This window comes from Dendrobates tinctorius, unplaced genomic scaffold (genome assembly GCF_039654945.1).
Source record: "Dendrobates tinctorius isolate UK_male_01 unplaced genomic scaffold, ASM3965494v1 ptg000086l, whole genome shotgun sequence".
Lineage (NCBI taxonomy): Eukaryota > Metazoa > Chordata > Amphibia > Anura > Dendrobatidae > Dendrobates > Dendrobates tinctorius.
Genome location: NW_027361754.1, coordinates 50,986,005 through 51,011,290, shown reverse-complemented (window position 1 = coordinate 51,011,290; position 25,286 = coordinate 50,986,005). Strand labels below are relative to the sequence as shown.

The 25,286-nt window shown below is 42.1% G+C and overlaps 1 protein-coding gene across 1 annotated transcript in view; it reads left to right on the top strand.

Annotated features, from left to right (window-relative positions):
- Positions 1 to 229: 229 nt before the first annotated feature.
- Positions 230 to 25,286, top strand: part of PLCH2 (phospholipase C eta 2) — an 891,775-nt gene continuing 866,718 nt past the window's right edge. The window contains exon 1 of the mRNA XM_073585390.1: positions 230 to 381. The gene's annotated coding sequence lies outside the window, so the exon portion shown is untranslated. The remainder of the gene's footprint in view (positions 382 to 25,286) is intronic.

Here is a 25,286-nt window from a genome sequence, read left to right as displayed (position 1 = left end):
TACTACTCCCGGTCTCGCTTTTAGCTGTAAAGAATAAAATCCTTTTTTTCAATTGTGTTGTAGAAGAAGTGAAATGTTAGGGCTGAAATATATTTCAGCAGCTTCTAACCTGAAGAACAGGTTTCCGATCTGGATAAAAAGGGCTTGCTCACAGCAAATCGTAACGTCCTCTTTATTCCAGATTCTCCTCCTCCTTTGAACTTGCTGTTGCCCTGGAGCTCACTTGTTTGAATAGGGACTGAATTACTGAGCTGAGATCAGTGTGGGCAGGGAGGCTCCAAAGAAACTTTGTTTTCCTCCAGCGTCTTACTGGGAATATATCAAGTTGGGATTTACCATGAAGAAGGAGACTTCCTAGCCGGAACCTATGGAGAATTAAAGGTTGGTTCATTATGTTGCATTTTTTCACTCATCTTTATTAGTCCCTTTGCATAAAGGACGTCTATAGTCTTTTGTCCCAGGACCTAATTCTGTTGTTACTTTGTACATGACTATTGCATTTCGTTGGCGACTGGATTTTGGCATTGAGTTTGACGTCCACCACGTGACAGAAGAATATTTAAAATTGAGAGTCCTCAGTGGTTGATATCTACTGGCTAACACGGTACAAAGATATATATCTTTCCTGTATCATCATGTGACACACAGAGGCGTGGGGAAATTTCATTCCTTTTATTTTCTATTTCTGTTTTTTTTTTTTCAAAGTCACAAACGCTCTGAAAAAGTTTCCCGGCATTGATCTCTGCTTGTAATTGGCTGTGAGATCAGCGAGTACATAGGAGAAGGCTCTCGTTAGGTGTCGGAGATATGACAAATGTGATCAAAGGCAAAATAATACCGATGGAATGATTGGATCTTAGGGTGCGTTCACACTACCTTTGCAATATTGTCCTGGCGTATGTATAAAAATGTATCCATAGACTTATATTCACTCAATGATGTGTCTTTTGTTACTGTTTCTGGCCGGTGTACTTTTTATGTTTTCTGCACAAAATAGCTTTATTCGATACAGCAGCAGTTATTGAAAAAGTTATACCGGTGCCCATAAGTGAGGCATGCCCTATCTGCCTGTATAATTGCATCCATTGGGTGTATGTCTCAGGAAATCCTCCCAGCATAGCACTGCGACAAACAAGGATATCACAGGAGACTTTATCCCTAAGTTGAAGCAAAAATGATCAGGTTTGATGGTTAGAAGTAAAAAAGCATCAGCTAGACCTCATTCAGGCGTTAGTTTTTTTTCTTCTCGTACTTGAATAAAAGGTCAGTTTTTCAGCAGTGCGCCGGATCAGATTTTGATTGGAGTTTGGTCAGTGTGCCGGATCAGATTTTGCTAGGAATTTGTTCAGTGTGCCAGATCAGATTTTGCTAGGAGTTTGGTTAGTGTGCCGAATCAGATTTTGATAGGTGTTTGGTGAGTGTGCTGGATCAGATTTTGTTAGGAGTTTGGTCAGTGTGCCGAATCAGATTTTGATAGGAGTTTGGTCAGTGCGTCGGATCAGATTTTGATAGGAGTTTGGTCAGTGGGCTGGATCAGATTTTGATTGGAGTTTGGTCAGTGTGCTGGATCAGATTTTGATAGGAGTTTGCTCAGTGTGTCGGATCAGATTTTCATAGGAGTTTGGTCAGTGTGCCAGATCAGATTTTGATAGGAGTTTGGTCAGTGGGCCGGATCAGATTTTGATTGGAGTTTGGTCAGTGGGCCAGATCAGATTTTGATAGGAGTTTGCTCAGTGTGTCGGATCAGATTTTCATAGGAGTTTGGTCAGTGGGCCGGATCAGATTTTGATAGGAGTTTGGTCAGTGGGCCGGATCAGATTTTGATTGGAGTTTGGTCAGTGGGCCGGATCAGATTTTGATAGGAGTTTGGTCAGTGCGTCGGATCAGATTTTGATAGGAGTTTGGTCAGTGGGCCGGATCAGATTTTGATAGGAGTTTGGTCAGTGCGTCGGATCAGATTTTGATAGGAGTTTGGTCAGTGGGCCGGATCAGATTTTGATAGGAGTTTGGTCAGTGCGTCGGATCAGATTTTGTTAGGAGTTTGGTCAGTGGGCTGGATCAGATTTTGATTGGAGTTTGGTCAGTGCGTCGGATCAGATTTTGATAGGAGTTTGGTCAGTGGGCTGGATCAGATTTTGATTGGAGTTTGGTCAGTGTGCTGGATCTGATTTTGATAGGAGTTTGCTCAGTGTGTCGGATCAGATTTTCATAGGAGTTTGGTCAGTGGGCCGGATCAGATTTTGATAGGAGTTTTGTCAGTGTGCCGGATTAGATTTTGATCAGAGTTTGGTCAGTGTGCTGGATCAGAATTTGATCGGAGTTTGATCAGTGTATCGGATCAGATATTGATGGGCGTTTGGTCAGTGTGCCAGATCAGATATTGATCTGAGTTTGGTCAGTGTTCCGGATAAGATATTGATGGGAATATGGTCAGTGCTGCATCAGATTTTGATCACAGTTTGGTCAGTGTGCTGGATCAGATATTGATGGGAGTATGGTCAGTGTGCAGCATCAGATTTTATCGGAATGTGGTAAGTTTGTCGGGTTTTAGCATCAGTGTTTTTTTGTTTTTCTGAAGGTTCGCCAATGGACAGCAGTAGGATGTAACCAGGAGGCCATCAGTGTGCTGTCCGGATTTTTAATTTTTCATGGGCCCATAGAATTGTATTGATGAGTTTTCTAAAAAAAAATTGACCTATCTCCATTTTCTTTTTGGTGGACACTCAGTGCCCCAAAAAACACAGACTTATGAACCGACACATAGACTATAACGGGTATGTGTTCTATCTGTGGAAAACATGGCTAGACCTCATATGAGAAAAACTGACGTCTGAATAAGGCCTCACACACAGCCATATTTGGCTCCGAAACAGCTTGATTGTACACAAGGCTGTAATAAGGCACCAATCACAGTCTATGGGGGAAACTGTGCCTCTATATGTCTGTGATCTTATACAAAGACATAACAAAAAAAAAGGTATAATGCTTCTTTGGATACAGAGGTGGACCCACACTTGGGGCCACTGTGCAGAACATTATACAGACCTTTGATGATAAAGGAGTGGTAATGATCGTGATCATGATCCTTCTCCGGTCACCAGTCTGCCTATACACTAATCATTGTGAGTTGCTGATGGACATCATTTTTGCAGTCGTGGTGTTGAAATAAAAATATTACATATTATTAACCTTGTCATTGTGTTTTGCATTTTTACTTTAGACGTTTTAATAATGCAAATATTGGAATCATGAAAATATGTTAGTAAATTTATTTTTACTAGTTATCACACAAGAATGTTGAAAAATAGAGGAGTCAGAGTTGAAAGTTTGTGTTATTGACTCCGCAGCCCTGATCATTGTCCCTTCCATGCGGTCTAAGGCCGGTTTCACACATCAGTGTCTCCGGTACGTGTGGTGAGTTTTCTCACGTACACACAAATGAATGGGTCTATGCACATGTCAGCGACGTGTTTTCACGGACCGTGTGTCCGTGTGCAAAACACGCTGACATGTCCATTTTTGAACGACAGCACGGATCACATGAACCCATACAAGTCAATGGGTCTGTGTAACACCTACAGCACACGGATGTTGTCCATGTGCCATCTATGTGCACTTTAAAAGTCATAGGGTTAACATTGAAACAAATCGTTTCAATACATGTATATGGACTCACAGACAGCATACAGACAGCGCACGGATCACACACGGATGGTGCACACGGACACTCGGATAGCACACGGATGCCACACGAATGTGACAAATTGACACACGGACACGGATATCTCCGGTACGGTTTTTTCCGGTACCGGAAATATCAGGACGTGTGAAACTGGCCTAATAGACAATAGACCGCCCTGCTATTGAAAATAGGGGAGGGTTCACTTGTACGCCAGACCACTGGGAAGCTGCACAGGTTATTATTTACACCTCCAATGGATGTAAGATTAACTTGTCTAGATGCATTTAGGGGTTCACAGATGTGTTATGGCTCCAGACTATGGCAATATTGACTCCCCATGCGGCTCTTACACGATCTGCTCTGTATAAAATTCAGGGGAACAGGTCTGATGAGACAGGAGGAAAAAGTGATGGATCGGAAACGAGTCCTGGAAGAGGACACTTAGCTGTATGGCCCTGAGTTTATAGCTCAGACAGGTAATGGGTCAGGACAGAACAAGGAATGTCTAGAAAAAAGACAACAGAGGGGTGATCTAATAACCAGGTATAAGTATATAAGGGGACGATACAAATATCTCTCTGAGGATCTGTTTATACCAAGGAAGGTGACGGTCACAAGGGGGCATTCTCTGCACCTGGAGGAGAAAAGGTTTTTCCACCAACATAGAAGAGGATTCTTTACTGTTAGGGCAGTGAGAATCTGGAATATCTTGCATGAAGAGGTGGTGATGGCAAACTCAGTTGAGGGGTTCAAGAGAGGCCTGGATGTCTTCCTGGAGCGTAACAATATTGTACTTATTAGGTTCTTTAGAAGGACGTAGATCTGGGGATTTATTCTGATGGAATATAGACTGAACTGGATGGACAAATGTCTTTTTTTGGCCTTGCTAACTATGTTACTATGTTACAAAGAGAGGGCCCCTGGGCAGGAGTTCCAAGACATCAGCAAGCAGAGAAGCTAAGTACCCATCAAAGGCCGGGGTCACACTGTGTTTAGGCAGTCCGTTAGACAGACTGCGTTACACCGCGGTATAACACGGTGTAACACAGTCCATTAACGCTGCCATTGTCCTCCATTATCGGGCGCATCGCGACGCATGCCATAAAGCGGCATGCGTTCGCGATGTGCCGTCATTCAGTGACGGAGCCTCGGACGCGGGCAGCAGCGTCTGAACGGGCTGCCTTTAACGCAGTATGAACCTGGCCATATTGGAAAACTAGTTCCCTTAAGAGGGTTGAGAATAGGACTCTCACTAACTGGACTGTAGCACTGAGCTGGGCTATGGTGATGGCAGGTGAACCAGTGGAGATAGAGACCAAGCGAGTTAACAAAAAGGAACTGAGACTGTGTGTAAAAATGCTCCTTATTGTGAAGGAAGCGGTCATTACGCTGTGTACCCGCTATCTGTTGTACATAACCCGCAGCAAGTTATCGTTCAGTAAAGATGGTCTCTCTCATTGAAGTCCATAACATGTTGTCCTGGCCAACCCATGTCATTGATAACAGGCAGCCTGCCCCCACAGACGAAGTCCACACACACGCAAGCCAGGACCCCCCCTTTCATGTTAGGTGCCGGGTTATAAGAGACAAGTACCTCACCCACGACTACCGCCCTGCGTCATATTACAGTTGTGCTGCTAGTCTGAACTAAGCTCCCTCCCAGGCTGCTTTAAAACATAGAGTCTACTAACAGCTTAAGCGCCTTACCTATGTAACCTGCCGAGACTGCAGCTTGTTTGGTAATGGATCTGTGCGCTGTAGAAATCCCTCTGTTCTTGAGAATGGAGAGGATTTTTAATAAGAAGTAAGCTGCAAAGTTTCCTGTTTATATAAGCACTTTGAGGTTATAACCTCATGAGAATTTGCAAGAACCCTTTTAAAAAGCTGTGTGTGAACACTTCCGTACAGTAGTTGTACCTACGCCTCAAACAAGTGTCGCAGCCTGACTATTTGTGTGTGTATTGTTTATCCACCCTTACGAGTGTAATTTTTCAGCTGTATTGTTTCCATACAGTTACTGTTACGCTGCTTCTTGTTATTTTTAGAGAGTGACTGCAGCACGGCAGCTCCTACATGACTGTCAGTCTCCAGTTACAAGTGAATCACTGATATTCCATAACTGCACTTAGATACATTGAATAAGTGGCTTCTCATTGTTACATTGCTATGGCGGCATTAGCTACCATGAATCACCTGCATGAAAAATGGAACAAATTTCCAATTTTGTTATATTATTTTCATTGGATGTATGGGGGCCTGACTGTTGAATCCCAGCAAGCCTTAAATATATACTGGTTGGCTACTTTAAAGAGGTTGTCCAGGCTTGGGGTTCAAGTCTACAGTCACTCTACAGTCAGGATTCTCTGGGATTAGGCGGTCTTGTGATTTGCACACTTTCAGCCACATTATGACTAGATGTGTACGGCCTAACTCAATTCACTTGTATTGAGAGAGATCGTGCATGTCTAGTCGACATGTGACCGTGTGTATGTAAAATAACATACTTGCGGTCATGTGCCCGCCATCTCCTGGCATCGGAGAATCCTGACAGCTCGTACGCTACCCAATGAGAGGAATTACAAGTCTGCAGTCACTCTACAGTCAGGATCCTCTGGTACCAGTCCTGGGATAATGCGGTCATGTGATTTGCACATTTTCAGCCACATTACGACTAGACGGGTACGGCCTCGCGTATTTCACTTGTATTGAGACATCGCGCACGTCTAGTCGGCATGTGACCGTGTGTATGCAAATCACATACTTGCAGTCATATGCCTGCCAGGTCCTGGCATCATAGAATCCTGACAGCTCACACACTGCCTGCTGAGAGGATTTACAAGTCTGCAGTCTCATAAAGTGACTGTAGACTTGAACCCCAAGACTCGACTACCCATTTAATGCCTAGAAATTACAGATGGTTGCCCATGGCCGCCGGACTAGAGCCGAGCAAACCTCCTTCTACCTGCAGACATCCCTTTTCTGAATAGTATGTCCATCGCAACACAAGCCGGGCTTATTACTACGAAGAGATATCGGAGATGCCACAGGTAGGATGTTGGCCTGCAAGGCTCTGGTCCGCAACCATGGACCATTGTGGTCACTTGACTAGGGTTCTCAACTAGAAATGTTAAAAAAAAGTTATGCAGTTACACAAGAAAGATTTTAAGGCAATTAATACTGAAAACAATCATGGAAAATTTGTTGATGGATCCTATTTATTTTTATGGGAGTCCTAAGTATGTCAGAGCTTTGGTCCTCACCACTTCTGTTATGGTCAGTTTTTGACAAGTTGTGTATGACCTGATTTTTTTCCTTGAGTTCAATAAAGATTAAAAATACAGATGGAAGCCCAACCAATCATTTATATTTATAATGTTATTTATATGTGTACCAAGCTTTACTTGCATATGGATTGATTTCTCATGACCACAACATGCATTTTTCAGGTGGTTTCCTTCTGCATAGTTATGTTGCGTGTATGTATTACTAATGGCTTGCTCAACTTATTTTTTGTTGAGTTTCCTTTGGTCTTTTTCCTATGATCACACTCTGGAAATCTGTACAAATTAAAGTATTTATGAAACATAGTTAGTCTTTATAATTATCATGCAGCCATTCTCATATTTGTCGCAGTACGCTACAGAAGGTATCGTAATTACTGGTGGTTGATCCCAGCTGCTTACATTAGTATGATCCCACACTTCTACAAATCTAAGGCTTTACTCACACCACGGTTAGTCACACAGTGGATGAGATACAATTAGGAAAGAAAAAATACTTATTCAGACATACCGTACGGTACTCCTTGACGTCTGTGGGGCAGACGGACGACAGAAGTGTGTCATTTTCACATCGTATGTTTGTATTTTCTCTTTTAGAGGGGGTATGCAAAAGCGTGGAATTTACAAAAAAAGTATATGTAAAAGGGAATGTCGTTAAAAAAATTACCTATTTAAAAAATAATTTTCTCATTGCAAATTTTTTGTTTACTTTCCACATATATACATGTAAAAATTTGAGCACCCCCAGTCAAAATTACTGTTATTGAGAACAGTTAAGCAAATTGAAGATGAAATGATCTCTAAAAGGTATAAAGTTAAAGGGGACAAATTTCCTTTGTATTTCAGGCACAAATTAAAAAAAAAAATTACAAACAGAAAGATAGGCTGATAAAGTTTGGGCACCCTGGGAGATTTGTGTGCTCAGATAACTTTGACCAAGGTTTCAGACCTTAATTATCCTGTTAGGTTTTTGGCTTGTTCACTATCATGGTTAGGAAAGGCAAGGTGATGCAAATTTCCCAGATCTATGATCCTAAACACACGTCAAAATCCACAATATATTACTTGAAAAGGCACAAGTTGAAAGATTTACAATGGCCCTCACAGTCCCCTGATCTGTACATTCTTGAAAATCTGTGGCTAGAACTCAAAATAGCAGAGGATGCAAGACGACCCAGGAATCTCACAGAACTGGAAGAACTTTCCAAGGAAGAATGGATGAAAATCCCTCAAACAAGAATTGAAAGACGCTTGGCTGGCTGCAAAAAGCTTTTACAAGCTGTGATACTTTCAAAAGGGGGTGCTACTAAGTACTAATCATGCAGGGTACCCAAACGTTTGCGTTGGCTCATTTTCCTTTTTGCAATTTTTAAAATGTTAAAGGTGAAAACGTGTATATATATTTTTTTGCAAAATATGAAGGAAATGTGTCATCTTTAACTTCAGGCCTTTTAGAGATGATTTCATCTTCAACTTGCTTAACTGTTCACAATAACAGTGATATTGACCATGGGTGCCCAAACTTTTACATGTATTCTCGCATGTCAAGAGAAATTTTTCTCCACTCCTCTTTGCAGATCATTTCTAAATCATTAAAATTTTGAGGCTGTCGATTGGCAACTCGGAGCGTCAACTCCCTCCATAAGTTTTCTATGGGATTAAAGTCTGGATACTTAGAAAGCTCTTTGTTTTTGCCCATGTTGTAGAGGTTAGAGTCTGACTGATTGTGTCTGTGGACAGGAGTCTTTTATAAAAGTAAGATAGCTGTCTTTAATGCAGGTATCGAGTTGATTAGGAGTGTCTAACTTGTCTGTAGGAGCCAGAATTCTTAATGGTTGGTAGGAGATCAAATACTTATTTCTCACTGCAAAATGCAAATAAATTCATATAATTTATACAATGTGATTTTCTGGATTTTATTTTTGATATTCTATCTCAATATGAAAATTAACCTACCCTTACAATTATAGAATGTTCATGCTTTTGTCAGTGGGCAAACTTACAACTTCAGCAAGGGATCAAATAAAATCTGGAATTTTACATTTTTTTAGGGCTTCATGTAAAGAACATGCCTACATCAGTTTTGGGCACCGGTGCTCAGGAAGGATATAATGGAACTAGAGCGGGTACAAAGGAGGACAACAAAATTAATAAAGGGGATGGGGGAGCTACAATACCCAGAGAGATTAGCAAAATTAGGATTATTTAGTCTAGAAAAAAGACAACAGAGGGGCGCTCTAATAACCATGTATAAGTATATAAGGGGACAATACAAATATCTCTCTATCTGCGTCTGGAGGAGAAAAGGTTTTTCCACAAACATAGAAGAGGATTCTTTACTGTTAGGGCAGTGAGAATCTGGAATTCCCTGCCTGAGGAGGTGATGATGGTGAACTCAGTCGAGGGGTTCAAGAGAGGCCTGGATGTCTTCCTGGAGCGTAACAATATTGTATCTTACAGTTATTAGGTTCTTTAGAAGGACGTAGATCTGGAGATTTATTCTGATGGAACATAGTCTGAACTGGACGGACAAATGGCTTTTTTCGGCCTTGCTAACTATGTTACAATGTTACAACTGTGAGCATTTGGTTATCTTTTTATTAAGAAGCAAACAACAAATATGACAAAATAACTAAAAATTATAGTGTGCATAACTATACACCCCCCTAAAGTCAGTACTTTGTAGAGCCTCCTTTTGCAGTAATGCAAGTCGCTCTGTATAAGTCTCTACAAGCTTTCCACATCTGACCACTGGGATTTTTGCCTATTCCTCAAGGCAAAACTGCTCCAGCTCCTTCAAGTTAGATGGATTTCTCTGGTGAACAGCAATCTTCAAGTCTGGCCACAGATTCTCAATTGGATTAAGGTCTGGGCTTTGACTAGGCCTCGCCATAACATTAAGGCTGTGTGCCCACGTTGCGTTTTTTTAAGCATTTTTTGGGGTCAAACCACTTCAAAAACGCTTAAAATAAGCATTCAATTAACTTTAATGCATTTTGGCCTTTTTGTGCCAATTGATGCGTTTCTTTCCCGCATAGGAAACGCTTAGCGGCTAAAAACGCAGCATGTTCATTATTTTCCGCTTCAGTCCGCGTTTTTAGCTGTTTCCTAGCAGTCCAGAAGACGCGCGAAAAAACGCATCAAAACCGCGCGTTTTTTGTGCAAAAAAACGTACAAAAAAACCCACGCGTTTTTTGGGAAAAAGTCTGATTTGGTATCAGTTTTAAAATGCTAACATGGGCACATAGCCTTAAGCGTTTCCCTTTAAACCACTGGAGTGTTGCTTTAGCAACATGCTTTAGGTCATTGTCTTGTTGGAAGGTGAACCTTCATTCCAGTCTCAAGTCACTGACAGACAAACAGGTTTTGCTCAATAATATCCCTGTATTTTGCACCATCCATCTTGCCCTCGACTCACACTGTTTTCCCTGTCCCTGCTGTGAAAAAACATCCCTGCCACCATGCTGCCACCACCATGTTTCACTGTGGAGATTGTGTTCTTTGGGTGATGAGCTGTGTTGGTTTGGTGCCAGACATAACATTCAACTTGGTTGTCAAAAAGTTCAATTTTGGTCTCATCTGACCACAGCACTTTCCTCCATACATTTGTGGAATATCCCTCACGTCTTTCAGCAAACTCAAAATGATCCTTACAATTTTTGTGTGCAAATAAAGGTTTTTTTACTGCCCACTCTTTTATAAAAGCCGCTTCTATGGAGTGTACGGCTTATTGTGGTCGTATGGACAGATACTCCAGTCTCTGCTTTGGAACTCTGCAGTTTCTTCAGGGTTGCCTTTAGCCTCTATGCTGGCTCCCTGATTAATGCCCTCCTTGCCCAGGCTGAGAGTTTTGGTGGGCGGCTCTCTCTTGGCAGGTTTGTTGTGGTACCAATTCTTGGTTATTTGATCCCATAAATTTAATTTATACCTACATTTTTCTCACTTCACATCGCAAACTTAGACTATTTAGTGCTGATGCATCACACACAAATCAGATTGCAAAAATATTTAAACACCGGCTGTTGTAATGTAACACAATAGACTAAAGTCAAGGGGGTTAATACTTTCGCAAGCTACTGTACATATATACGCGTATATATACAGGGTGGGCCATTTATATAGATACACCTAAATAAAATGGGAATGGTTGGTGATATCAACTTCCTGTTTGTGGCACATTAGTATATGGGCGGGGGGAAACTTTTCAAATGGGTGGTGACCATGGTGGCTATTTTGAAGTCAGCCATTTTGGATCCAACTTTATTTTTTCCAGTAGGAAGAGGGTCATGTGACACATCAAACTTATTGACAATTTCACAAGAAAAACAATGGTTTGCTTGGTTTTGACGTAACTTTATTCTTTCATGAGTTATTTACAAGTTTATGACCACTTATAAAATGTGTTCAAACTGCTGCTCATTGTGCTGGATTGTCAATGCAACCCTCTTCTCCCACTCTTGACACACTGATAGCAAAAAAACAGGAGCAAGTTTGGAAAAGAGCTGCTAGGATGGTGAGCAAACTGCAAACTAAGTCTTACAAGGAACGGTTAAAGGATCTGAGAATGTTTTGCTTGCAAAAAAAGAAGGCTAAGAGGAGACTTAATAACTGTCTACAAGTATCTGGAGGGCTGTCACAGTGTAGAGGGATCATCATTATTCTCATTTGCACATGGAAACCCGAGAAGCAATGTGATGAAACTGAAAGGGAGAAGACACAGATTAGATATTAGAAAAAACTTTTTGACAGTGAGGGTAATCAAAGAGTGGAACAAGCTGCCACGAGGGGTGGTGAGTTCTCCTTCAATGGAAGTCTTCAAACAGAGGCTGGACAGACATCTGTCTGAGATGGTTTAGTGTCTCCTGCATTGAGCAGGGGGTTGGACACGATGACCCTGGAGGTTCCTTCCACCTCTACCATTCTAGGATTTGTTTACTTATTACAGGGTATTTGCTCATTTTGTTTTTATCTTAGGTTCTAAGTCAAAGGCTTGTCAATTTATTTTATGCACATTCAGTGATGAATGAATCTCGGCTTTTTTTTCTGTGCTAACACTAGAATTAAATTAAAAAATGAGACAAAAGTTTTTATTTGGCTTCTTCATCCTTTCTACCCACTTATGGTTTTGGCTGCCAAAAATGCATTAAAAAACTGCATTTGCACAGCTGGTTGTATATCATTCATTTCTGGGGACAGATCCTACAGCTGCATTATTTATTATGATGCAGCCATAAACATGCATTTGAGAGCACCTCTCTTATGTGAGTGACTCTTTCCTATAAGTGCCCCCTTTTTTTTGCATAGACAGTCATGGTTTTACAGAGAACAAATAACTCCTCATCAGTTCCGGTCCATGAAAAGTTTGAGAATCCAGGTTATGTCACCGTGCACACCGCACCTTTTAGACGTCGATTTTTCCCCAGTGAAGCCACTTCAGGAAAGTTTTTGCTGACAGTTTTGCTGTAGTTCTTTTGGCAGCACTTACGCTATACTATATACTCAAGTTCAGGGACCTTCCACTAGGAAGCCGCTCGAAGAATAAACATGTCACTTCTCGGAACCACTTCAGGTTCTCCGAACCACGGCACAAATTAAAAAACGTTCCATAAGAAGTCTCATGTACACAGCAATGTCCTTTAGACATTGCTGTGCATTTTTTTCTTTTTTGGGCTCTTTTTCAGGTGAAATTGCCCTGAACAATACTCCGTGGACACATGACCAAAGGTGACCACAATGGTGAAACTTTGATATTCCATCTCGGCAGCTGACCTATAGATCCAATCACGCAAACTGCAAAGTTTTACTAATTTTATCTAATATCGGCAACGTGAAAATTCACCCAAGTTATCCTTATGGCTCATGCTAAATGACACATTTTGATACATTTTTGTCTAATTTTACATTACCTATTGGTTAATTTATGTGATACCAATATATTGTCTCCAAAATTTCGGTACACATTGTTGCATTGTAAGTCATGTCCTTTTCTGTGAAACCGTATACCTTTATGTTAAGCAATACCTACTCACCGATTGAGTCACAAAAGTGTCTAAAATACCGTACATATTAAATGTAGAACAATACATGTAGGCAGCGTTTTGGCGCATTGTTAATGTCTTCATGCAATTGATTGAGGGAGAATAATCCTAAAAATAATATTGTAAAGTAGCATGAAGCTCAAGTTATGAAGTGCAGATTGTATTATGCAGCATATGTCTGAGCAGAAGACTAATTGATTTCTGTAAATTAAGACTTTAGTATTTTGTCATCTAATGTATGTTTTCCATGCCATAATATAATTATAATTAGTGTTTTTCTGGATGTTTAGTTTCTATCTAATTAGTTTATGGAAAGCTATGACAAATCATTCAATGTTTCTTCAATTTTGAAACTTTCCTTCACAGTTTATTAACTTTTAAAGCCAATAGGGCGTCTCTGAGATGTGGAACTAGTGTTGGAGGCAGTGGAGTTTACAAACAGATCATTACCTTCAAACTCCATAGATCTGTGAATTGATTATGTTGTCCTGGGATTATCTTAAAATTTACTCCTGTCGCTATCATTATAAAAGGGAAGGGGTTAAGGCAGACGCTGGTCACGTGTCTACTTATCGGCGGTGTAGAACAGGCTGTAAACGTTGAATGCAGGTTAATGATTGAAGTGGAGAAGCTCTGAGGGATATCATAACTTGTGGAGGCAAGGTCTCATTCCCTTAGAAATCTGTGTTTTGATGGAAAAGCAATATATACGCCCTGAAGGATAAGGAAACATTGAGCCAATCTCACAATGAATCTGCATCTAAACAGTTGCAATCATTGATCATCCAATATGTCTGTAGATATACAGCCAGCGATGGGATTGGAATATTTAATGGAATATTTAACAACAGGTTCCCAACCAGAGTGATTTTTGTGGCCACCCATCAGTGTCTGGCCCCTACTGTCAAGCAATCGGCACCTGCAAGAGCTCCATATTCTTGGAGCTGTCAGTGAGTCCCACCAAAACTGCTTAGGTTGAGCACAATGGGTAAGATGTGTTTGTTATCTGTCACTGTGCTCTGCATAGCCAGAAACCGAATTGACAAGGCTCTGCACAATGCAAATATCTTGGTTATGGTATAAGCCAAAAACAAACCCATCTTGACTGTTGCAGTCTGCATTAGTGTAACAAGGTGACAAGGGGTGGTAGTCATGGCCGAGTTTACTAAGACACAGTCAGTGAGCACCCCAGCCCCTTGCATTCAAACAGACAAGTGAAGTTCCAGTACTGTGGTACAGGCAGTTACCTCCATCACACGCCTACTCCAGCCACTGGGGATGGGCACTCAGGAAAACACCACAGGCCACAGTTCTGTTCCAATGGGAAACTTTAATGTAACAACACAATGCTTCCTGCTCTGTCCCGGCAACTTCATGAGATGGTAGTTTCAATAGCTCCCACCCAGACTTGGGAACCACAAAAGTCCTTCTGGGGTCAGTCCCACAACACCAGAGCCCGTCCACACTGCCCGACAGTCTGTGGCAGCTTGTAGCCCCCCAACCGGGGTACTTTCTGTTCCAGGCCGGGAAGAGCATCCTGCCCTGGGCAAGCCAGCCAGGGCTCTGCTGCAGGAACAGGAAATCCCTTCCCTGTCAGTCTGTTGGACCGGCCCCTTGTTAACTCCTCCTATCCCTGAGCTAACTATGTACAGCACATTACACATTATACATTGCACATTAATTCACAGCTTAACAATGTAAAAATGAGGAAACCATTGGGGTGCCGCATAGGCTTGGTGTGTAGGAGAGAGGAGGCAACTGAGGTTCCCCGCCACCGCCTTACACTAGGAACAACCAAAATGGTCAAAGAGGAGCAGCTACAGAACTAAGGCAGTATAAAATCCAGTGAAGCGCACACGGTTCAATAGTCTCCTTATTCATTACTAAGACATGCTTTTTTATTTTTATACTTTTTCTAACCCAGGATTTGGGATTGGTTTAGGGTTAGACTTAGAGCTATTGTTAGGCTTAGAATTAGGGTTAGGCTTAGGGATAGGGTAATAAAATTGCTACATGAAAAATGTAATAAAAAAAATAAAAATAATAATGATTAACATTTTATTATTAACATTTTAGCAAAAGGAAAGAAAAATCGGAGGTCAAAGTGCAAACTAAAATTAATTCAGTGTTTTCTACAAATTACAATACACGTGCTTTTGGGATAAGGGGTTAAATACTGGACTCATGGAGTGATAACAGTTTGCAAATTAAGTGGAGCAAAATACTTGCCCCAAATACTGGAAACCCACGCTATGTCACTGCCACCAGTGATCAACAATGTACAAAAGTCCATATTCTTGGAGCTGTTCAGTTCAGTAAGGGGGATCAGTCAGTTGTTGAAACTGTCAATTTAGCAAAAAGTTTAGTTTAGCAAAACTGGGAAGGACTCTCCAAACTTGGCTCCTATGTACAGTACATGTAGACATAGCACCATTTTAGCCAGTGCCGGAGCTCTGTGGGCAGATATTAATGAGCTTTTGGGCTGAGGCAAACGCTTCATTTTGGATGGCCGAAAAGGCTGATTCAGAATATTTTCTGTTGGCCATTGGTGACAGATGTCAACCAATGCCAGATATCTTTTACACATGTTATATTTTTCCAGTCATTGCGAGGTGCAATAGTTGATCAGTCATTTATGCCAAATGACTGATCTGCTATTGTTTCAATTTATGTCACTGTTATCCAAAGTGACAAGCTTTCTAGATCAACCATGAATGACCAGTGATTCAGAAAATGACTATCTGGAATCCCTAATGTATGGCCAGCTTGAAGTACCACTCCAGCTATTTTTCTCATTGTACAGCTGGAGTGGTGCCACTAATGTAAGATCCCTGCACTTAGCATCATTCTCTCCAGACGCTGTCTTCATCTGTTCCCGGCGCCGCTCCGGTCGGTCTCCAGCAGATTGTGACCTGCCGGATCACTCCAGTGTTTGCTGGGTGATCCAGAAATCACAACTCAATGTAAGTCTATGAGAGTCAGAAGGAAGCCAGAAAGAGGATCTCAGAGACCTAGATTGAGAGCTTATAACTGTTACCTCTGACTTTTGGGCAGTCACAAGTTGCAGTTACAAGATGGCACAATGGGACTGGAGCAGGATTGGGAAGAGCTGAAGACAGCTGATGGCAAGTATAGGTGCAGGGAACTTATGTTCGTAGCACCATTCCAGCACTGGCATAAAAAACCCCAAAAAACTTGGAGTGGTGCTTTAAAAGGTTATTGTCACGGGGATACCAAGACAGAGAGTGACTGCAGTGTCTGGTTTCTTGTACTCCTGCACTGGTTAGAAGTACTTCATCAGCATATCTCTTCTCCCTTACGCCTCAAAGCTACTGGAACAGCATGTATATCTTGAACTGTCCTCCCACCTCTCGTCCTGTTCCCCCTTTGACCAGTTACAATCTGGCTTCCAACCGCATCACTCAACTGAAATTGCCCTAACTAAAGTCACTAACGACTTACCGCCAAGAGCAAGCGACACTTACTCTGTCCTCCATCTCCTGGACCTGTCCTCTGCCTTCGACACCGTAGACCATTCCCTCCTGCTCCAGACTCTCTCATCTCTTGGCATCACAGACTTGGCCCTATCCTGGATCTGATCATACCTAACAGACCGAACATTTAGTGTCTCCCTCTCACACACCACCTCCTCACCTCGCCCCCTGTCTGTTGGTGTTCCTCAAGGCTCTGTCCTAAGACCCCTACTATTCTCCATCTACACCTTTGGCTTGGGACAGCTCATAGAATCCTACAGTTTGCAGTATCACCTCTATGCCGATGACACGCAGATCTATCTATCTGGACCCAACCTCGCCTCCTTACTGACTGAAATCCCACAATGTCTGTCTGCTATCTCAGCCTTCTTCTCTGCTCGCTTTCTCAAACTGCTATGGACAAAACAGAATTCATCATCTTTCCCCCATCTCACTCTACCCCTCCACCAGACCTATCCATCAATGTCAATGGCTGCTCTCTTTCCCCAGTCCCGCACGCTCGGTGCCTTGGGGTGATCCTCAACTCTGCGCTTTCTTTCAAACGACATATCCAAGCCCTCGCCTCCTCCTGCCTCCTCAAACTCAAAAATATTTCCCGGATCCGCTCATTCCTCAACCACAAAACCACAAAAACACTAGTGCATGCTCTTATCATCTTCCGCCTCGACTACTGCAACCTCCTACACTCTGGCCTCCCTTCTAGCACTCTGGCACCGCTCCAGTCCATCCTACACTCTGCTGCCCGACTAATCCACCTGTCTCCCCGCTATTCCCCAGCCTCTCCCCTATGACAGGCCCTTCACTGGCTTCCAATTGCCCAGAGGCTCCAATTCAAAACCCTAACCATGACATACAAAGCCATCCACAACCTGTCTCCTCCATACATCTGTGACATGGTCTCTAGGTACCTACCCGCGCGCAACCTTCGATCATCTCAAGATCTCCTTCTCTACTCCCCCCTTATCTCTTCTTCCCACAACCGCATACAAGACTTCTCCCGTGCTTCCCCCATACTCTGGAACTCTCTGCCGCAACACACCAGACTCTCACCATCAACGGAAACCTTCAAGAAGAACCTGAAGACCCACCTGTTCTGACAAGCCTACAGCCTGCAATGATCCTCGGTCTACTGAACCACTGCACGACCTGCTCTACCCTCTCCTACTGTATCTTCACCCATCCCTGTAGACTGTGAGCCCTCGCGGGCAGGGTCCCCTCTCCTTATGTACTTGCGTGTCCCTTGTCTTACACATGGTTATTATACTTGTCTATATTTCCCCTTTTCACATGTAAAGCGCCATGGAATAAATGGCGCTATATAAATGCATAATAATAATAATAATAATAATAATAATAATAAAATAATAATATTAAACAGTACAGGTTTTTTCCTTGCTAGCAATGCAAGGGTTAATCCTTTCAGTTGAAGCACATGGCGGTGTCTCAACTGTTCAGTGTTAGCCATTCCCCTCTGCTATATATACTCGCATCTTGCACTTAGGGATGGCCAATGTTAATTCTTACTGCTTGGTTCTAGAGTTGGAGGTGTAGTTCATGGTTTGAAGTGGTGTTTGGAGATTGTTCAGGAGATTGTTGCTTGGATGTTATGAATGGGTCACCGAGGAGGAGAGCAGGTCCAGGCTAAGCCACAGAAAACTAGAGAGGTTGGTACCAAAGCGGATTGCAGACCCCTGATCCTATCCACACAACTAACAGTAGCTGTGGAGCGTAGCTACGATGATCCTAGATGCCTCGGCACAGCCGGAGAGCTAACTAAACCTAAAGCCAGAAAGGGGAAATCTAAACTGCCCCAGAGCAGACCCCAAAGGAATAGATAGCCCCCAAACATATATTGTCGGTGAGATCACGCAAAAAACCCTGCAAAAAGTCCAACACGTCTGATGCAAAAAACACTGAAGTCACACGACTTCGCCCCTCACTATATCAGCACTCTGGTATATTCTGAAAGCAGAGCAAAAAGAGACCAATCTAACAGGGGATAAAACAAACTGGCACAAGCAGTAACATATGGGCGGTGATTCAGCACAGCCCAAGCCGGAGCTGGCTGACCCGCACCAAGAAGAGATAGACAAAACCATATCAAATGCAAACAGAATAGCAAATAAACCACTTAGCCGAACATGCAGGGACAGAGCTGGAGAAATCAGACCTCAGGAGGAACAGGAAGAAAATCACCAGCAGGGATAGAGGGAGTCGGCTGTCTTAAATCCCAATCTGAAACCCCAGATCTCCAATCGTCATCATCATTATCAGGTGGCAAGCCTCTGTCAATCAGATCAATTCCATTACCTCCAGTAACCACCAGAGGGAGCCCAGAAAGAGAACTCGCAACCCCTCTGTCGATCTGACCAGCTCCACTACCTTCAGTAATAACCAGAGGGAGGCCAGAAAGCGAATTCACAACATTGGAGTTTTGTCTGTGTGCACATCCTCATCCACTCCTATTTGGTTTCTCCTTCTTTAAACTCTCCTGTGACCCACTCTGTTGTTTGGTGTGTGAATTTTGTGTGGTTGGTATTTTCATTTATCCCTGTTCATATTCCCTTGTTAGTCTGGTTAGTGTGTTCCTATACACTTCAGCTTCACAGTAGCTTGGGTGTGGGAGGGAACAGATAAGGGTTAATAGCATAGCATGGCAGGTAAACCTGGTGTCTCCATCAGGAATAACATGGGGGACAGGGATAGACTAGGGCACCCCTTGTTTAGGGACCTGGTTAGTGCCCATAGTCCCAACAACATCACAATAGTTATTCTCAATATTAAAAGTTTTTACATATGTTATCTTTTCTGATAAGTAGAAGTCCGACTTCTGGGCTCCCCCTGATTCCGAAAGAGGGCTCTGAAATGCCTTGTCCGAATAGAGCTTCTTTTATTCTTTATGAACTGACGCATATAGCTGGGTACTTTACTTGGCTATCTGAAGCAGTCCCATAGAGAATGAATTTCGTAGACTGTGAACCCTCGTTGGCAGGGTCCGCTCTCCTCCTGCACCAATCGATGATTTGTATTGTTCATGATTGTTGTACTTGTTTTTTCTATTCCTTTTTTTTATGTATACCCCATTTCACATGTAGCGCGCCATGGAATAAATGGCCCTATAATAATAAATAATAATAATTGAGTAGCAGTTGAGCACTCTGACCAGGCATGTCAGAGCCCTGTTCTTTGGATCAGGTAGAGTTCCAATAGTCAGACCCCATCGATCAGAAAGCTACTTTCTGTCCTATGGTAGAAATTTGGTAAGAACCCACAATTTTAGTGTTACTGCATTGAGTTACTGCCATAACACCAAGACACTCTCCAAATATTGTTTTGCAAATGAAGGCTGGATATGTCAGCAAATATTTGAGTGGTTATTGTAGACATCCGAAAATTTGAAAACTTATTTGCACATCTAAAAATGTCAGGGTAGACTGCGTAATTGTTTTAGGTTATGTCTGTGTGCCATTGTAAATGTTAGTTCTTCCTTTCTCGTAAAATATCCCTTTGCATGCTCTTGGTGTTCCTGTCCAGACTAGACATTGAAAAGTACCAGACCTTTTACATTTCAGTGACTTGTGTTTTACATCATCTTTTTTGGGTGTCTGTCTCTGTGTATAGCTGTTACTGTCTCTTCTAATTTTAATTTTGTGGATTTTTAATTATTACATAAGGAAATTTATAGATAATGTTATTTCAGCATTTTGCCTGATGTAGTATTTTATGCTGTATAGTGTTCAGTTGTAGCTTTTTTGGGTATGTTCACATGGGGCAGCTTCAGATAAATTTAACTCATTTCAGAAATTACAGCAACTGAAAATCAATTCCACGTGTACTTATTTTGCTGGTAAGCTACACATTTTTTCACCTTTTACAGATGCAACGCAATAGGCCCAATCCATGATGCTATTGCCGCTGTGTTTGAACGATGGTATGAGGTTTTTATGCTGCAATGTAATGTTCTCAGTTAAACCAAAAAGAATTATTTGTATCAGTCCACAAAATATTGTGCTAATAGGCCTCTGGCTTGTTCAGGTTCTATTTAACAAACTTCAGATGATCAGCATGTTCTTTTTGGAGAGCAACATTTTTCTCCTTCCAGTTCTGCCATGCACACAATTGTTGTTTAGTATCTTCCAGATGTTAAACTCATAAACATTAACATTAGCTAATGAGAGAGATGCCTTTAGTTGCTTAGAGCTTATCTTGGGTTTCTTTATAACATCGCAGACGATTACACACATTGCTCTTAGAATTATTTCTATTGGTTTACCACTCCTGGGGATAGTAATAATGGTCTTGAATTTCCTCTGTTTGTTTACAGTCTGTCTTACTGTGAATTGTTGGAGTCCAAATTTGAGATGGTTTGATAATCTTTTCCAGATGAGCATGAACTTTTCTTCTTCTGAGGTCTTCAGAAATCTCCTTTGTTCATTAAATGAAACACTTCCACAATTCTTGTGCTGCGAAAATCAGACTTTGATAGATCCAATCACACCTAATTGTCAACCCATTACTTTAAAACACCAGACTCTAATTTTGCTTTCACATTTTTTTGCTAATCCTAAAGGTTCACATTCTTTTGCCACTCTTAAACATCTGACATTGAAAATTTTTTCAGAACTAAAAAAATGACAAATTCAAATTTTTTTTAGCTAATTTGTTACATTTTCCTCTCCTTATCTACTTTTAGGACTTGTGTGAAAATCTGATGTGGTTTTAAGTCAAATTTATGCAGAAATATGGAAAAATTGTGAAAGGTTCACAAACTTTCCACCACCACTATAGCTCAATTCAGTTGTCTCTGGTCTCAAGTTTCTGGTCTGTACCTGATGCGTCTGAAGATGAGTGAGGAGCTTAAAGAAGTTGTCCACTACTTGGACAACTACTTGTCATTCCCCTCTCTTGGCTCTGATTAAATAATAAATCCTATACTCACCTCCCGTGCCAGTGCCATTCTCATGCTGTTGGCACCCGCTCTCCCCGGGGCTCCCGTGCTGTTGTTGTGACATGTGACGCCGGCGCCCAATCAAAGCTGGCCTCAGTCTCCGCCTTCGGACAAATCAAACATGAAGAGGAAGTCCAGGATCAGCTGCAGCATGGACTTCCTCTTCATGATCGATTTGTCTGAAGGCGGAGAGAGTGACTTCATCATTGATTGGGCGCCGGCATCGCGTGTCACAACACCGCACGAGAGCCCCGGGGAGAGCGAGTGCCAACACAGCGGAAACAGCGCCGGCACGGGAGTTGAGTATAGGCTTTATTATTTTATGGGGGCCAAACATTTTGATCAAGAATAGGTTGTCCTAGTAGAGGACAACCCCTTTAAGATGTGTATAATGACGTAGCCTATAATTGACTTACTGAATATTATATTTTCTCATATTTAATGTTTTTAATTTGGGGGATTAGCGGACCTTTACTATATAATTGTTTCCATTGTCTGGCTTAAATTAAAACACATTAATATTTGATGGTCCGTGGTCAAGCTACATTTCTTTCCGAGGTAATTATGGGCACACACTATTGTTCTAATGATTCAAAACCAGAAAAAAGTGATAACTGCTCAAAATTGAGGCTTTGCAGTTGGCAGTAATTCTCCTTCTACACCCAAAGGATGCAGAACTGTTTCAGACAAATAGTACCAAAATATATTTTGTTGTTTTCCAAGAGAGTAACATATCAAAAAGGTAAGAAAAATGAAAAATTATAATATATAATGCCCAGTCCGCAATACTCCAGGATAAAATTATTATCTGCAAAGTAGAAACAATGTCACTTTTCATCTACAATTTTCTCTTTTACCCTCCAGCTCAGTTTTTCTGGAGCTGTCATTGGCCGCTTAGCTTCAAATGGCTTCCAGTTGGCTCTAATAACCATCCCTGAGATCCATGTGCCCAAATGTACGTGGAACCAGAATATTTCTTCAGGAAATGTTTTATGTTAATGTCATAGTGAAATATATAATAATAGAATATATTTTTTGTTGAAATGTTTGCTAATAATATTTATAGAATTGTCACATTCTGATGTCAGGACCTGACCCATTATACAGTCATCGATCTAAAATGAAGAGTCTGCAGGCAGTCTGTGTGACTGCAGACTTGTGAATACTCCTTGACGCTCCCTGTGTGCTGACAGGATTCAACGTTTTTTGAGCCATATGCAATGTGCACATGCCAGAACAGGAGCCGTCTAATCGGCACGGCATCGCTTTACACAAGTGTATGGTGTAAGAGTGTGGCTGTCTAGTGGGCGTGGTCACATAGTGGGCATGGCCACATGCTATACACTTGTAAGGAGTGAGGCCATACCCACTAGACAGCTCCTGCTCGGGAGTATGTAGAGTGGGTTCGGAAAATATTCAGACCCTTTTAAATTTTTCACTCTTTGTTTCATTGCAGCCATTTGGTAAATTCAAAAAAGTTCATTTTTTTTCTCATTAATGTACACTCTGCACCCCATCTTGACTAAAAAAAACAGAAATGTAGACATTTTTGCAAATGTATTAAAAATGAAAAACTTAAATATCACATGGTCACATGTATTGAGACCCTTTGCTTAGTATTGAGTAGAAGCACCCTTTTGAGCTAGTACAGCCATGAGTCTTCTTGGAAATGATGCAACAAGTTTTTCACACCAGGATTTGGGGATCCTCTGCCATTCTTCCTTGCAGATCCTCTCCAGTTCTGTCAGGTTGGATGGTGAATGTTGGTGGACAGTCATTTTCAGGTCTCTCCAGAGATGCTCAGATGGGTTTAGGTCAGTGTTCTGGCTGGGCCAGTCAATAATGGTCACAGAGTTGTTCTGAAGCCACTCCTATGCTATTTTAGCTGTGTGCTTAGGGTCATTGTCTTGTTGGAAGGTGAACCTTTGGCCAAGTCAGAGGACAAGAGCATTCTGGAAGTGGTTTTCATCCAGGATATCTCTGTACTTGGCCACATTCATGTTTCCTTCAATTGCAACCAGTCGGCCTGTACCTGCACCTGAAAAACACCCCCATAGCATGATGCTGCCACTACCATGTTTCACTGTGAGGATTGTATTGGGCAGGTTATGAGCAGTGCTTGGTTTTCTCCACACATAACGCTTAGCATTATCACCAAAAAGTTCTATCTTCTTCTCATCAGACCAGTGAATCTTATTTCTCATAGTCTGGGAGTCCTTCATGTGATTTTTAGCAAACCCTATGCAGACTTTCATATGTCTGGCATTGAGGAGAGGCTTCCGTTGGGCCATTCTGCCATAAAGGCCCAACTGGTGGAGGACTGCAGTGATAGCTGACTTTGTGGAACTTTCTCCCATCTCCCTACTGCATCTGTGGAGCTCAGCCACAGTGATATTGGATTCTTCTTTACCTCTTTCACCAAGGCTCTTCTCCCATGATTGCTCAGTTTGGCTGGACAGCCAGGTCTAGGAAGACTTCTGGTGGTCCCAAACTTCTTCCATTTAAGGATTATGGAGGCCACTGTACTCTTAGCAACCTTGAGTACTGCAGAAATTCTTTTGTAACCTTGGCCAGATCTGTGCCTTGCCACAATTCTGTCTCTGAGCTCCTTGGCCATTTCCTTTGACCTCATGATTCTCATTTGGTCTGACATGCACTGTGAGCTGTGAGGACTTATATAGACAGGTGTGTTCCTTTACAAATCAAGTCCTATCAGTTTAATTAAACACAGCTGGACTCCAATGAAGGAGTAGAGCCATCTCAAGGAGGATCACAAGGAAATAGACACCATGTGAGGGAATCTGTCACCCCATTTTTCGAGTATCAGCTGCCGGCACCGCCATCAGGGGCTTATCTACAGCATTCTGTAATGCTGTAGATAAGCCCCCGATGTAACCTGAACGATAAGAAAAACGAGTTTTATTATACTCACCCAGGGGCGGTCCGGGTCCAGTTTTGGTCCATGGGTGTCGCGGTCCAGTCCAGCGCCTCCCATCTTCTAACGGTAATGTCCTCTTCTTTGCTGCCTGTCGTGGCTCCTGTGCAGGCTCACTGCTCTGCCCTGCTGAGGGCAGAGCAGAGTCCGGGGCAGTGCACAGGCGCCGGGAGAGGTCTGGCGCCTGCGCACTGCAGTTTTCTGCTCTGCCCTCAACAGGGCAGAGCAGTGCGCCTGCGCAGGAGCCACGACAGGCAGCAAAGAAGAGGAAATCATTGCTAGAAGATGGGAGGCGCCGGACCGCAACACCCATCGGACCAAAACCTGACCGCCCCCTGGTAAGTATAATATAACTCATATTTCTAATCTTTTAGGTTATATCGGGGGCTTATCTACAGCATTACAAAATGCTGTAGATAAGCCCCTGATGGCGGTGTCAGCAGCTGATACTCGAAAAATGGGGTGACAGATTCCCTTTATATATGAGTGTCTGAGCAAAGGGTCTGAATACTTATAACCATGTAATATTTCATTTTTTCTTTTTTAATAAATTTGCAAAACTTTCTACATTTCTGTTTTTTTCAGTCAAGATGGGGTGCAGAATGTATATTAATGAGAAAAAAATGAACTTTTTTGAATTTACCAAATGGTTGCAGTGAAATAAAGTGTGAAAAATATAGAGGGGTCTGAATACTTTCCGTACCCACTGTATATCACCACTGTTCCCAGCTCAGAAACTGGTGAATCCGCACAGTGCACAGTGCGTATGTCGGGGGTATTCATAAGTCTGCAGTCACACAGAGTAACCTCAGAGTAACCTCATAATGTCATCGCTAATTTTTGTGCATTTATTGGTAAAAAAGAAATTAGCTGCAACAATGATTGCACTTTTACACTTGTACCAAACA